Source organism: Durio zibethinus, chromosome 10 (genome assembly GCF_047325235.1).
Source record: "Durio zibethinus cultivar Kanyao isolate XHJ-2024 chromosome 10, ASM4732523v1, whole genome shotgun sequence".
Classification (NCBI taxonomy): domain Eukaryota; kingdom Viridiplantae; phylum Streptophyta; class Magnoliopsida; order Malvales; family Malvaceae; genus Durio; species Durio zibethinus.
This window is the reverse complement of record NC_143171.1, coordinates 28,396,292-28,410,918: the sequence shown is the minus strand read 5'-3', so window position 1 is coordinate 28,410,918 and position 14,627 is coordinate 28,396,292.

Genomic DNA, 14,627 nt, shown 5'->3' with positions numbered 1-14,627 from the left:
TCCTTCATCTCCACAGAAGTGCCCTAAACCAAAGCCTAATCAGCAAGGATTTTTATTCCTTTTTTGCTTGATTATAGGGTTTTAAACGTTGATATAGCTGAAAAAGAAATAAGAGAATGTGGCAGCAAAATAGAGAAAAAGGGAAGAAAATGGGGTTTTGTGTAGTTCCGGTCAAATAGTTTGATTAAGGTCAATCCGTTATTCAATTGAGCTAAAATTTTATCATTGTATTCACAACTCATTGTTTTTCAATCTGAATAGTAGAGATAAAGTTTTAAATTTTTTGCCTATTAATTTTGTGGGTGTTTGTTAATCTCTAAATTTATTGAGACTTCTCTAATTTTCTTTTGCAAGATTTTTTTTATCAAAATTATTTAATATTGAGATATTGTAATTGTATACATTTAGTTTTAGCTATAAAGAATTTTATATTTTTATTATTTTGATAATAAAAATTATTTATTGTTGTTTGTGATTTTTGCTTCTCGTTTTAAAAAAGTTTTTTGCGTAAATTATTTGTATTTTTATATTTATAATTTAGTGATTTATTTGTTAATATTATTTATTTGATTTCAATTAAATTTACGCGAGAATAAAATAATTTAATTTTTTTATTATGATATATTTAATTTAAATATTATTCGAAATTATTTTATCTCACCGCAATGAACAAAGGTGCCGAATGATTTTGTTAAGAGGGAAAAAAAAAAAGAAATTGCTGGGACCGATGCATGCAGGGGAGGAGAGGATCCTAAGTTCTTATACATTTGTAATGGACTATAACTCGAATTTTCTGCAGATAAAACCCGAGTTTTCTGTCTTGTCACAAGTGGACATGACATCATCATAGACTTAAATAAACAAGATGATCTTCACTATATATTTGTCGGTTTCAAGGACAATTTACTTTGGTTTCTTTTGGAAGGAAGAGAAAATGTGGGACAAGCATTTTTTTTTATTTTTGATACATAAAATATTAAAATTTATATATTTATATTATTTTTTATAAAAATTATATATTATAATTTATATTAATATAATTAAAAATATAAAATATATATTTTTAATTTTATTAAAAGTTATATATTATTATTATTAAAATTTTAAGTTATATTTTTTTAATATATTTTTTATATCATATTTTTGTTATTATATTATATTTAAATAAAAATAATTGGAATTTTAAATTATTATATCTAAATAAAGATAAGTGGACTTTCTTAAAAATAGTAGATATAATTACGATGTCTCTCGATTTTTAAGAAAGCTAAGCAATTCTTCGGTTTAACTTCTAATAAGTGTAGTTCTCATCAAATTTAAAAATACTTCTTCACACTAATGTAAAAATCTATTAATATGATTAAAAGATTAATACATTTTGTTTAAGATATATTTTTAAAAATTAGAAATAAATATAATTAAAAATACATAACAACCTTGTAATTTGATAAAATTAAAAACAAAAAAACTCATCCATAATGCATTCAATAATAAACCATAGATTTATATATAATAAAAAGCAAAGAAAAATCTTTCCCAAAATAGTTATATGAAAATCTATGGATTTATCTAAAACAAAACAAACAAGACAGCCCCATTTAATTTCTTGTACGAGATAAAACCAACCATCAGTTTTTGCGATGCAATGTGTCCTTTCACACGTTTTCTTCCAACTAAAAATCTTTTAGTAATAAAAGCCGGAAACGATCTCATAAACTCGTCCCGAACATGAAATTCTTACCCAGAGTTTATAAAAGGAAAAAGCAAAATCATATCTATGACTTAGCATCATCAATCACACTACGATCCCCATGATCAGCGAAAAAAAAAAAATCCTTGTCGTACCATATCCCCTCACTTGTAAAATAAATGAAAAAAAAAACTCGAGATCCACGTGTCAAACATATACATCGTCGCTTATTCTCCTCCGGAATCCAAAACGGGGCCACCTCTAAGGGGACGAATCTCTGGACATCCCCTCTCTTCACTACGAATAATTTGTTTTCTTTTAGAGGTTTTTTCTCTTTTATTTAACATTTTCTTTGTTTTTTTTTTCCTTAATCCCTATAAGTCGTTTATATTGATTGGGGTTAGAATTTTGTTTGTTTATTGAGAAAATGGGGAGAGGGAAGGTTCAGCTGAAGCGAATCGAGGACAAAAGTAGCAGACTGGTGACATTTTCAAAGAGGAAAAATGGGTTGATAGAACTTGCTGTTCTTTGCGATGTTGAGCTTGCTCTCGTCATCTTTTCTCCTGGAGGAAAGCTTTACCAATTTTCCAGTGGCCAAAGGTTAATCCGCCATCCCCTTTCTTTCAATTTTCTGTATTACAAGTTGTACGATTCTCTTTGAAAATATCTTGCCAAGAAGTTTTCTCTTTGGGGACTTGAAATTGTTTGCATGAAAGTTTATATTTTCATAAAGATTAAACCAAGTTTGGCCAATCATTTTGGGTTTTATCTTTGAATCCTGTTTCTCAAAACTCTTGGAATTATGCTAATTAAACAACTCCACGTTGCTATGTGTGAAGCACACGTATTATGTTCATGGGAAAGAATTTTTAGTTTGATAAATACTAGTATAAAAAATTAAATCAAACAATAATCTAAATCTTTTTAGAACTATGACGATGATGACTGATTTATGTTTTTGTTTCCACTTTTGCCAATTCTTGAGAAATTAAGTCTTTCTACTTTTGGCTAAGGGTGTGTGTGGCTAGATACAGACTACAGGGTGGAAAGTTCTTATAGGTCGCTTGTAACTTTAGACTTGTTGGCTTTATCTTACATCATATATACCAGCCATCAAAATTCAGCTTTCTAAATTTGTCTAAATTCACTCCATAATTTGTTGGACAAAAATCTCCAATCCAATCAAGTTAGTAGAAGTAAAATTAAATAATCAATCAAACATATAAAAGATAATAATTTAACATGATTCGATATAACTTTGTGCATCCATGCACCATACTTATGAGGATTTTCTTAATCTTTTCTAGTCTATTCACATGTATCATACCTATGTAGATACTTTCAGTCTTTTCTAATTCACTCACAAACATTAAGCATACACACCAATAAGACATAAATCTCTAGTAGTCCTATGAGGTATCTATCTCATAAAATCTTATAACTCTCTTACATCTTTTTTTCATATCTAATATTGTAGAAACTTTACCTATTATAAGTATATAACCTTGCTTATTAAGAATTTTTTTTCTCTTAGAATTCTTCTTCTGCTAGTCAAACATGCCTATTAAAAATCTCTTTTCTCTTAGAATTTTTTTCTGCAAGTTTTCTTATCCATCAAGTAATATTTAGCTAATTTCAAACAAATCTCTTATGAGATTTGAGTCACTATTCTCAATAATCTTCACATTGAGTTAAATTTCATCAAATCATCTCTCTTTATGCTAGACATGCTTGGCTTCACCTATAGTGAAAGTCTCACAATCATCTTCTCTTGTGTGTCTTCACGTTTCATGCAAATCGATTTTCAAAACACGAACTCAAACTTTTTCCTTAAGTTGAGCTTTTTTGAACTTGCCTCTTCCCATGACTCGAATTTTTAGTTCTTTCCACCTCTTGAACCTTCAGGTTTGATACCACTTATTAAGGATCACCACAGCGCTGATTTGTTAGGCCAAAAGGCCTCAATCCAATCACATCAGCGAAAACATAATCAAACAATCAATCAATCACATAAGAGATAATAAGTTAACGTGATTTGATCCAACCTTGTGCTTTTATACACCATATCTATGTGGATCCTCTCAAACTTTTTTAATTCACTCACATGCACCATACCTATGCGGATCCTCTCAATCTTTTTTAGTTCACTCACAAACATTCAAACATACACACCTATAAGACGTAAATCTCCAGCAGTCTTATAGGTATTTATCCCATAAAATCTTACAACTCTCTTATATCTTTTTTTATACCTAATCATGTAAAGACTTCACTTATTTATATGCATCCAAACTTATCTATTAAAAATCTCTTTCTTCTTAAAATTTTTTTCTGCAAATCAAACTTGCGTATTAAGAATATTTTTTCTCTTAGAATTCTTCTTCTGTAAGTTTTATTGTCCATCAAGTAATATTTAGCTAATCCCAAATAAATTTTTTATAGGATTTGAGTCACTATTCTCAACATAATTATCCTATTGTAGAGGTCATCTATAGTATTTAAATTTTATTTAAAAAAACATTTTCTAAATGAGTTAAATTTTTATTCAAAAACTATTTTTTTATTTTATTCATTATTTTTACCAAATTCAAGCAAAGACAATATAATAACTACAAATCTTTCTAAAAATATCATATTCACAAGTTCATATATATATATATAATATGAAAATAATCTTTGATAATTTTCTTAATTTTATGTTTATATATCCAAAGAAACATGAAAAAGACACTTATGCAAGTGAACAATTTACACATTAAAGTAAGATAAATTTAATAGAACAACAACTACAAAAAGAAGTTCACAATCTCCCTTATTGAATTAAAGAAATATTTGTTGATGTAGATGTCCACCTATGCCTTAGTTCAAGAAACCAATTAAGTTAAGGATAAAACAAGGTGATTTTTCTCCATGCTTCTTGCTGTTCTTTTCCTTCCAAATAATGTAAACATAAACAACCATACATGGAATGCTTGAGAATAACTTGAAAAGAAAAATGATTTTTTTTTTAGAGTTATAATAGGCCATGCAACGCAAAACTCCAATCTCCAATATCCCTATAGAATAATTGCCCAAATAGTTTTACACTGTGTTTGATAAGAGGGAAAGAAGGAAGGAAAGATGATAAAAGAAAAAAACTATTTTCTTTCCACCATTTCTTTTGTTTGGTATGAGAGAAATAAAAAGAGAGAAGAAAAATGATGTATATCATAACGTATAGATCTGTGAACCAACTGCTATATATAGATTAGATGAGTCGTCACCAATCTTTTTTGTTATAGGCATGATTGGTCACTTGAAACAAATTTTGATCCACAAAATCAGAGTTTAGGTTCGAGAGTACGATTCTGCATAGGAAAGATTATAGCACCCCATAATGCCTATGCAAATGATGGTACTAGTTTGACTTTCAATTATCTAAGCCTTGATCATATTTGTGATTTATCAAATAATTTAATATTGAAAATGAGCGTTAAAATTGTCTCAATAGTTTGATAGCAATTTAAGATAATTATCTCACCTCATGAGTATTCATAGAAATTAAGGTTTCACACTAAAGAGGTTTCGTCATCGGATTTATTAATGTATATTTATTCAAAAAAATTAGTAAAGTTTTTCAATGGTTTGGTAGGACTTATTTTGAGACAAATCTCCTAATAACTTTGTGAGATTTTGTTTGGAAAATGTTTGTAAAAATTTTGAGAATTTTATTAAGTCTCCTAATAGTTTGGTATGATTTAAAACAATCTTTCAATAGTTTAGAGGATAAAAATTATTTTTTTATTTTGAAAATTGATTTATGAAATTTTTCAATAGTTTGGTGGATTCCATTTTAAAAATTAAATCCATGAAAAATTTTCAATAGTTTGATAGAATTCATGAATTTATTTTGTAAGGATTTTTACTTAAAATTTTTTTTATTTATTCTTTTACACTTTTTTGAAAAAGTTTTTTTTTTTTATTTCATAAATAAGTACAAAAAAATCATAATAATAAGTAATGTATTTTTTTTTCAATTTAAAATAAGAAATAATAAAAGTAAATACAAATAAACAAAATAAACAAAATAAGAAAAATAGAATCAAAATAGAAAATGAAGGTAAAAAAGAGAAAGAGAATACCTACGATCAGGTTGGATTGTGTATGGTAAAGCATACAAATTTAGATGCCTCAAATTTCAAGCTTTTTTTCAAAAGTGTTTGAGTATGTCTCTCTTTCTAAAATGGTTATTCTTCTGTCTTCTTCTAACTGATTTCCAAAAATTGACAAATAAATCTCAAAAGCTGACAGAGAATTTTCAGAAACCCAACATATTGTTTAGAAAGTTAAACCTAGGAATCCCTAGAATGCGAAACCATATAGAAATTCAAACCCAAAAATACCAAATTTCAATTTTAGAAAATCTAAACAAATCAAACCCAAAACTTAAAACCTTTTGGTTGCTAAACAAATTTTTCTCTTTTTCTCTCGAGAGTTTTTACATAATTTTTTTTTCCTGAATCTCCTCTCCTCATTTGTTTTTATCACAGATTTATATAGGAATTCATGCTCAATCAATTCCCCTTAAATCTATGATTTTATTTGATTTTCGTTTTAATGAGAATTGATTTTGAAATCAAATCCCAAAATCTTTCCCTATCAATTTAATGTGAATTGATTATGGAATTAAATTTCGACAATCTCTCCACATCATTTTTAATGTCAATTGATTCTGAAATTAAATCCCAAAAATCTCTTAATCATGGTTGAAGCCTAATTCCAAAAAAATATTCTCGGACAAAATGTGGTGTCTACAGTATATTTACCTTTTTCTTCCATCTTAATCAAATTCTTTCAAATGTGAGATGAAATCACTTATTTAACTTAAATTAACAATTTTATATAAAAATTAATCCCTAAACTTTATTTTTCATCATTAATGCCAAACACAATGAAGGAAAAATGACTTTCCTTTACTTTCTTCTCTCTTTTGATTATTAGAAAAATAAATAAAATAATAAAAAAAAAGTTTTGATTTTGAGGCGTGAAAAATACTTTTTTAAAGGTAATTATGCCTGTAAGATACAACAAAGTCTCAAACTTTTAAATCAAAAGTAGTGAAAATGGTTATACTGAAAGATATGTTTATAATGAATGAACAAACATAAATTTATATTCAAATGGTTATGACTTTTTGTATAATTATGACTTTTATGAATAATAATCTATTTATATTTAAATAGTTATGACTATTTATCATATAATAATGTTTCTACTTAAACATAATTATATAAAATATGAATAAAATTAATACAAAAATTAATTTTATTCATCAATAATTATATCTTTCTATCCAATTTGAGATGCATCACATTATAAACTATCAACAATCCTCAATTAATTTGGAATGTTAGTGCTTAATCTTTAACCTTCTGCATAAATAAATATTATGAACACAATAAGAATCTCTCGATTTAAACTTTTAATTAGTGTATATATCTTAAAATTCTAATGAAATTGATGGTATCCGTAGATTAAACCTCAACTTCTAGTGTTAGAATTAAAAATATAACACACATAATACTTATTTATTCTTTTGTTAGAGGTTTATAATTGTTTTTAGCACTATTATAACTATTTGCTTATCCTATTCATAAATATTTACAAGAGAGACCCCAATCTTTTTTGTTAAAATAACACTTCTATATTTATATAGGTAAAATTTTTATTACATCATATTACTTTCAACATTTAAATAATAAATTTCATTAAGAATATAAAAACTTATCATCCTCATACAATGGATCACACTAGTTTTTAAAGTTTGAATGGATTTTGCTAGTGCTTAACAAATACATAATCATAACTTATTTTTATCTATTAAACTTTGTAATTAAAGGTTCCTAATTCAAAGTTGGGTTCTCATTGTTGGTGTCTAATAGTAAGAGTTTAAATCAATTCTACTTGTAGTATTATTAACAAAATATCTTAAAATTTAATTTTTTTTATTGTAATTACCTCAACTTGAGATTAAATCTCTAATATAATCACTTCAGGTTACTACGTCTAAAAATTTCATTTTACATATAATTTATATGCTCTAAACGTTATTGTTTCATTCTTATCATTTTAAGAAATAATTGGTATTGGTTATAACCACAACTTTATACTCATAAATTGCAACCATTCTATTTTCATACTTTTATACATCTTTAATACAATTATACTTCTAGTTTAATTGGATAAAATCAATTAATAAACCAAACCCTTTTAGTTCTTTTAAGATATGTAAGGACTTTTTTTATGGTTTTGCTTTAATAAGTGTATTAAACTTATTAGCTATATAATTTACTCATAAAATTATACTAAAATCTTATAACACTATAGTGGTAATTTTTTTTTATTATTGTCACTCCCACTTGTGCAAATATGTATTCTTTTATTAAAGAATATCCCATTTAATTACCAAGATATCATGGATACTTAATCAAGTTATCATTTCTTTTATTTTTTCACTATTTGGTGGGTTTTTTTTTTTTTTTAAATAGAAGGCCTGCAAATCCACCTTTAGTGAAAGATAACTAGTAAATATTCTATATCTTAATATTTTTTTTTCATAAAAATTTTAAAACTTCTATTTCAACTCAATATGAGAGTATGCATTAATAAGTATAATACCAAATATAATCACCTTCAAAACTAGTAAACTCATCATTTCTATTGTCTTCTTTTGAGATGTTCATTTCAACTCTTGGATACTTAAAAATTATTTGGTCATGGACACTCAAGGCATATTCACCACAGTTCATGTCTTTAAAATTAGTCAAAATTTCATATATAACCACAATACTATAAATTTTGTCCAAATTCTAAAATACATGAAAATTTTTCACCCAACAAAGAGAAAGCATTTTAACTAATTACAAAGAATTATATAACTTTTTCAATTGAATTGAAGTTATCGTAAATGAATTGAAGTTATCGTAGATAATATCTCTATTTCTTGTCGAAATAATATTATATAAATCAAATAATATGAATGATGTATTATTCTCTTGTCAATAAAAAGCAATCATGGAATATGGACCATAAAATATGATTTTATGATAAGAACATATATACTTCTTTTTCAAAAGGATTATAAATTCACAATTTCTTTTATACTTTAAAATAATTCTCGAGAACTCTATCATTTTGATTTGATAAACATGGTTTTGCCAAAATATAACAAAATTATAAAAGATTCATAACCAAAGCTAGCAAGTACCCTATGTCCATTTTATGCTCATGAGCATTCAATGCCATGATCAAGAAAATTCATATATGACATACCATAAAATCATGAATTATAAATAAAATAATTTAATTCAAAATCAAAAGATTAAAAAAATAGTCAATAAAAAAAATATAATGAGACTCAACGTCTCTTATGAATTATTAATTATTAATTTTTTTAGTAGAATATAAAAACTAGAAAGATAATAACAAAAAACTTATCTTGTATTTTATTTCATTAAAAAATTATTTGGATAATTGAAGCTTTTCATATTTATTTCAAAAGTCAATTTTGTTAACTTTGCCAATTTCTTGTCCTTGTATTTTTCTCATGCGAAATATGAATTTCTTAATTATCTTTAAATTATTAGAAAAATAAATAAGAGAATAGAAATAATAGAAAAGAATTTTGGCTTTGAGGTGTGAAAAATATTTTCTTAAAGGTAATTATGCTTTTAGGATATAACAATGGTTCAAACTCTCCAAATTAGAAATAATAAAAATAATTATATTAAAATATCTATTTAAAATGAATGAATAGACATAAATTTCTATCCAAATGGTTATAATCTTTTGTATAATCATGAGCTTTATGAATAATAATTTATTTATATTCAAATAGTTATTACTATTTATCATATAATAATTATTTCTATTCGAACATAATTATTTAAAATATGAATAAAATTAATACAAAAGTTAATTTTATTCATTAATAATTAAATCTTTCTATCTGATGTGGAATATACTACATTCTAAACTACTAACATTCATTCCTTATCTTTTTCCTTTCTCTCAATTTTTCTTCCTTCTTACCATAGATGATGAAAAGAGCAAGTGAGAATAATATGATCTCATGAATCTTCTCTTCCTTTCCACAAAAAAAAAAAAAAAAGACAGCTTGAGTTTTGCATGGTGATGCACCCATTCTTCAATCTTGATGGAATGGCAATTTTGTTCTTATAGTTTTAGGTAATGCCAAAAATTTCCCTTAATAATTGCTGCAACCTTTACATTCTTATTTATATACAAGTAGCCATTATAATTATATAGTAATATTATTAGCAACAAACTCATTATTCTTGACATATTGAATTTGTGTTTTAATAAGAAGATTAATGAATATAAAAATTACTTGCATTTCTACAAGTTATTAGTATAATGGAAATTAAAAGAAATTAATTCAAAGTTTAATAATATAGTGGTTCAATGGAATATGGAAATAAATGGGGAAAAAAAAACTTTCCATTCGATGGGAAATATATGATTGGTACATATAGAAATAAAATTATTCTTTTTAACTTATTAACTCAAACATTTAATATTTTTTTCTTTTTAAAATAGATATATCATATATAGGCACATGAATAATGCTTTTCCTTTTTCACTTTTTTTTTTTTTGTGAAAACAATAAATAATAGTAACCAAATTATCTCCAATATCCTAAGGACATGTCGAAATTGTTAGAACTTGAAACTTTAATTAATTATAAATTTATAATTTCAAACATTGAAAATAAGGGTACAATTTATGTGATGAAAGAAAAAAAATTAACTTTCCATTATATAATCCAAAATCCATTTAAAAGTTTTACCTTTTCATATAGTCACTCCTAATTATGCTATGTATAATGTCACATTTAAATATAACATTGAAGGAAGAGGAAATTGATATATTTACTAGCTAGGATATTTACTCTACCTTTATATTTTGGATTGAGATAGGGAAAGGAAAAAAATTAATATAATCCTTCTCCTTTTCCTTTTTTAGTTTGGAATTTCATTATTAGTATGTTTGGATTTGGAAAATAGAGTTGTTTGAATGAAATATTAGAGGGAGAAAAATAATTCATGGGTCAGGTTTATTAAGTATAATATTGATACTTTAGTCTTTACATGTTTGCTTAAGTCCATATCGACCTAACAATTTACTCCTCAAATTTTGCCTAAACCTATCCACATTAATAAATGATATAATCTAAGTCAATTCATATAACTTTTTTAGCTAAAAAATATATATCAATATGTTTTTTGTTTAATCTTTATTATTTGTCTTTTCTTTTATTAGGTTTTAAAATATGAATAATTTATCATTTTTTCTAATGTTTAACTATAATATTATATATATTTATGTTTTATATAATATAAATTATTTATAAATATAAAAAAAATATATCATATAAGTTTCGGGCTGGGCTTGGACCTTGAACGATAAAATCAAGGCCTTTTTCTTTTTTTTTTTGTTAAGTCAAGTTTATTAAAGCAACCAAAAGATTACAACGCTAACAATAGCTAGTAATAAGAGTTTCAGTACAATCAATAGAAGTAATATGAAATACCTAATTGACAACAAACAAACAAAAGATAATCCACCAAATTGAGGGCAAAAAGGTTGAACACTATAGAAGCTAGATGCCACATTATAAGATCAAATGTACCAATAGAACAATAAAAGAGGGAAAGAGACCAATTTCATGGCCACTCTCAAGAAAATACCACTGAGAAATTATTCAAGTTTGTGAATATCATCGATGCGGCCTAGCGTACCAAAAGATTCGTCAAAGCTCCAAAAGCTAGTCATAAACCATTAATTGCTATCATTATCATGTCACTCCCTTTGTTCAATTTCCATCAACTTGTTAATAATGAGCTCTACATCACTAATATGTAAGATAGCCTAAGATATTTTACAAGTTTTTAAGTTTTCAAAATCTCATCTCTTTGTGAAGAGTTCATCCGTTGAATATCATTGTCCAAGATGTAAGTACCATTTTGCCATATCTTACAACTGAGATGTAATACAACTATATTATTTTGAAGTAAAATCCCAAAGCAATACAAAATCTTCTTTCTTAATCATTCTAAAATTCTATAAACTAATATGTTAAAGTAAAATCAAAATCCATAACCATATATTCAACTAATAATAAATCTTCATATACCCAATTATAAACTAATAAAAATACAAAATCGTTTCGTAAGATTTCAATGGTCAACAATGTCTCTAATGCCCAAGTAATCTTTTTAATTTGATCTTTTAATTTCTCATAAGAGTAAACAAACTTATCATTTTAATCATCAGTAAAAGAAAAATAAAAGGGGAATAAGCAAACCATAACTTAGCAAGTATAGGCTCATACATCTTATCAGATCAAGTATCGTTTTCATATACATATATATATAGCTTATTCAGAAACATTATTCGCATTATGCTTCCAAAACATTTAAGTAAGCATTCAAAGAATTAATAACATATCAAAACATATCATTTTATCGATTATAAATCATAAATCATGGTTAAGTACAGCTTTATGCAATTCATAAATCAATCTTCAAAATCGTAAATATATTGTCGTAAATCATCATTATCATTAGCTCATCATTAGTTACATTCAGTATTATAACCCATGACATTCTTATAATCATTGCTAACTATTATAATTTGTTAGCTAGGACATTATGCTAACTATTATAACTCGTTAGTCATGATCGTATGATCATGACTATGCTAACTACTATAACCCATTAGCTAGGACCGTAGAACTAATTCTGGTGTTAATGATCCCACTTCCCATGAATGTAAATTTGTAACTATCATAAAATCATTCTTTAAGCATAAATTAGTCTTTCATTTCATTCACAAATATGATCCATCACTTATATAGCAAAACGCAAAATAATTATATGCTTGATCTTATTTTCATATACCGAAAATAAATAAATAAAACCTCCACTCATTTATAAATATACATATGTATAGATTCAAAAATAAATAAAGTATGTGAGATTTTACTTACCTTTTTTAGATTCCACTAGTTAGTTTTTTTTTTCAAAATAATTAACGGTCTATTCAAGATCATTTGAATATATTAGAAATTAATCAACCCTTTTTTAGGTAAGTTATACTAAAATAACTAAACTATACAAGAGTTCACTCAACTAACTAATACTGGCAGATTGTGCTCCTTTCCATAAAATGATCGTATATAAAGATATACAATTCAAAATTAAGATATTTTTAATGCGTTAGAAACTAGACTCGATAAACTTTCTAACCATATATGGGTTACCTCATAATTTCTTAATAGGTTAATTATAATACTTTTTGCAATCCACGTCATATGTTGCTGCTAAACATGTATACCTTCTACTCTAGTTAAAATTAAATATTTATTCATAAGAGATTTGAAATTCAGTTTCACTTGTTTCATTGGAAAGTACACTCAGTAAACTTTCTAAACATATATGGCTCAATTTCTAATTTATTGTATAAAAATTAAGAGAATTTTTGTAATTCCTTCCTACTATTGTTAGGTAACCTATACATCATTAAATAAAAATTAAACAACTCTTCATAGAAAATTCGGAATTGACTTATGTTTGTTTCATTGGAAAGTATTCAACAAGCTTTCCAACAACATGTAATACTTATAGCAACCATTTATCCATTAATATAGAATTTCATTTTAATTCTCTGTTACAAATAATAACATCTCATCCAAAAAAAAATTTCTCCTTCAATCTTTTAAAAACCACCAAATCCCCACTTTCAACCTTTAAAATCTATTCAAAAATCATCATTAAATCTTAATAGCATGAAGTAAACAAAACCCAATAATTTACCCAAATAGATCATAACATAAAAATTAATGAGGGATTTCATAAATTTTCTAAGTTTTTCTCTCATAAACTTCAATTTCAAATAATAGTAATCAACATAATATTTTTCTTAAATAAAAAGAGAACATACACTCACCTTTATGAAATTAATCAGATTGTAACATCTGATTTCGAATCTTTAACTTGATTTTTTAAACTCTTTAATCCTAAAAAAGAGGAGGAAAAATCTTGTTATTTTCTTTTCTATTTCACATTAAACGAAAATAGTTAGGTTTTCTCTCGTAAAATACAATAACCTTTTTTTTTTAGTAATTAATCTTTTAATTAAACTAATAGACTTTGAATTAGCCTTTTTCTTACTCGAATTGAATTCTTTATACTTTTTTTTCTAGGGTATTTCAATTTTTTACTAGAAATGTAATCACCGCAGGCATTTATGCACTCCTCTGATTCCACATCATTTTAAGCACAATCATACTCTTTTTTTTTCCTCAAACTCCACATTTAAACTTAAAAAATCATCTTTCTCTTCCTCGGCTCTCATACCTAATCGGTCATCCAATATCCCTTCATTGCCAAGAAACCCTTCAAAATTTCCAAATTCAACTTGTTGTATACAATCTCTATCACTACTAAACTCTCTCAACTTTTCACTAGAATTTGGGACGTCATCACAACCATTACAATGTTGAATATCCTCATCACAATTCATAGTCAGATCAAATGACATACTATTTTCTTTACAAGATCTGCACAAGGGGTTTCTGAAGATTCATCACAAACCTTATTTTTTAAACAAGGTCTAATATGTTTTTCAAACAAGCCTTATTTTTTAATCCAAGAGTATTGTTTAACTCGCTTAATATCTTTATTCAAATCCTCCTAAATATTAAATAGAGTTTTAGTCTTGAATGATAACCTAACCTTTAAATAAGTTTAGATGAGATCGAAAAAGAAAAGATTACCTATTCCTTTTCTTTTCCCATTACATTTCAACTTTTCTTTTCCACCAAATATATGGAAATGAAATCTGCTTTAAAATTTCATAATTCTCGTAATAAACT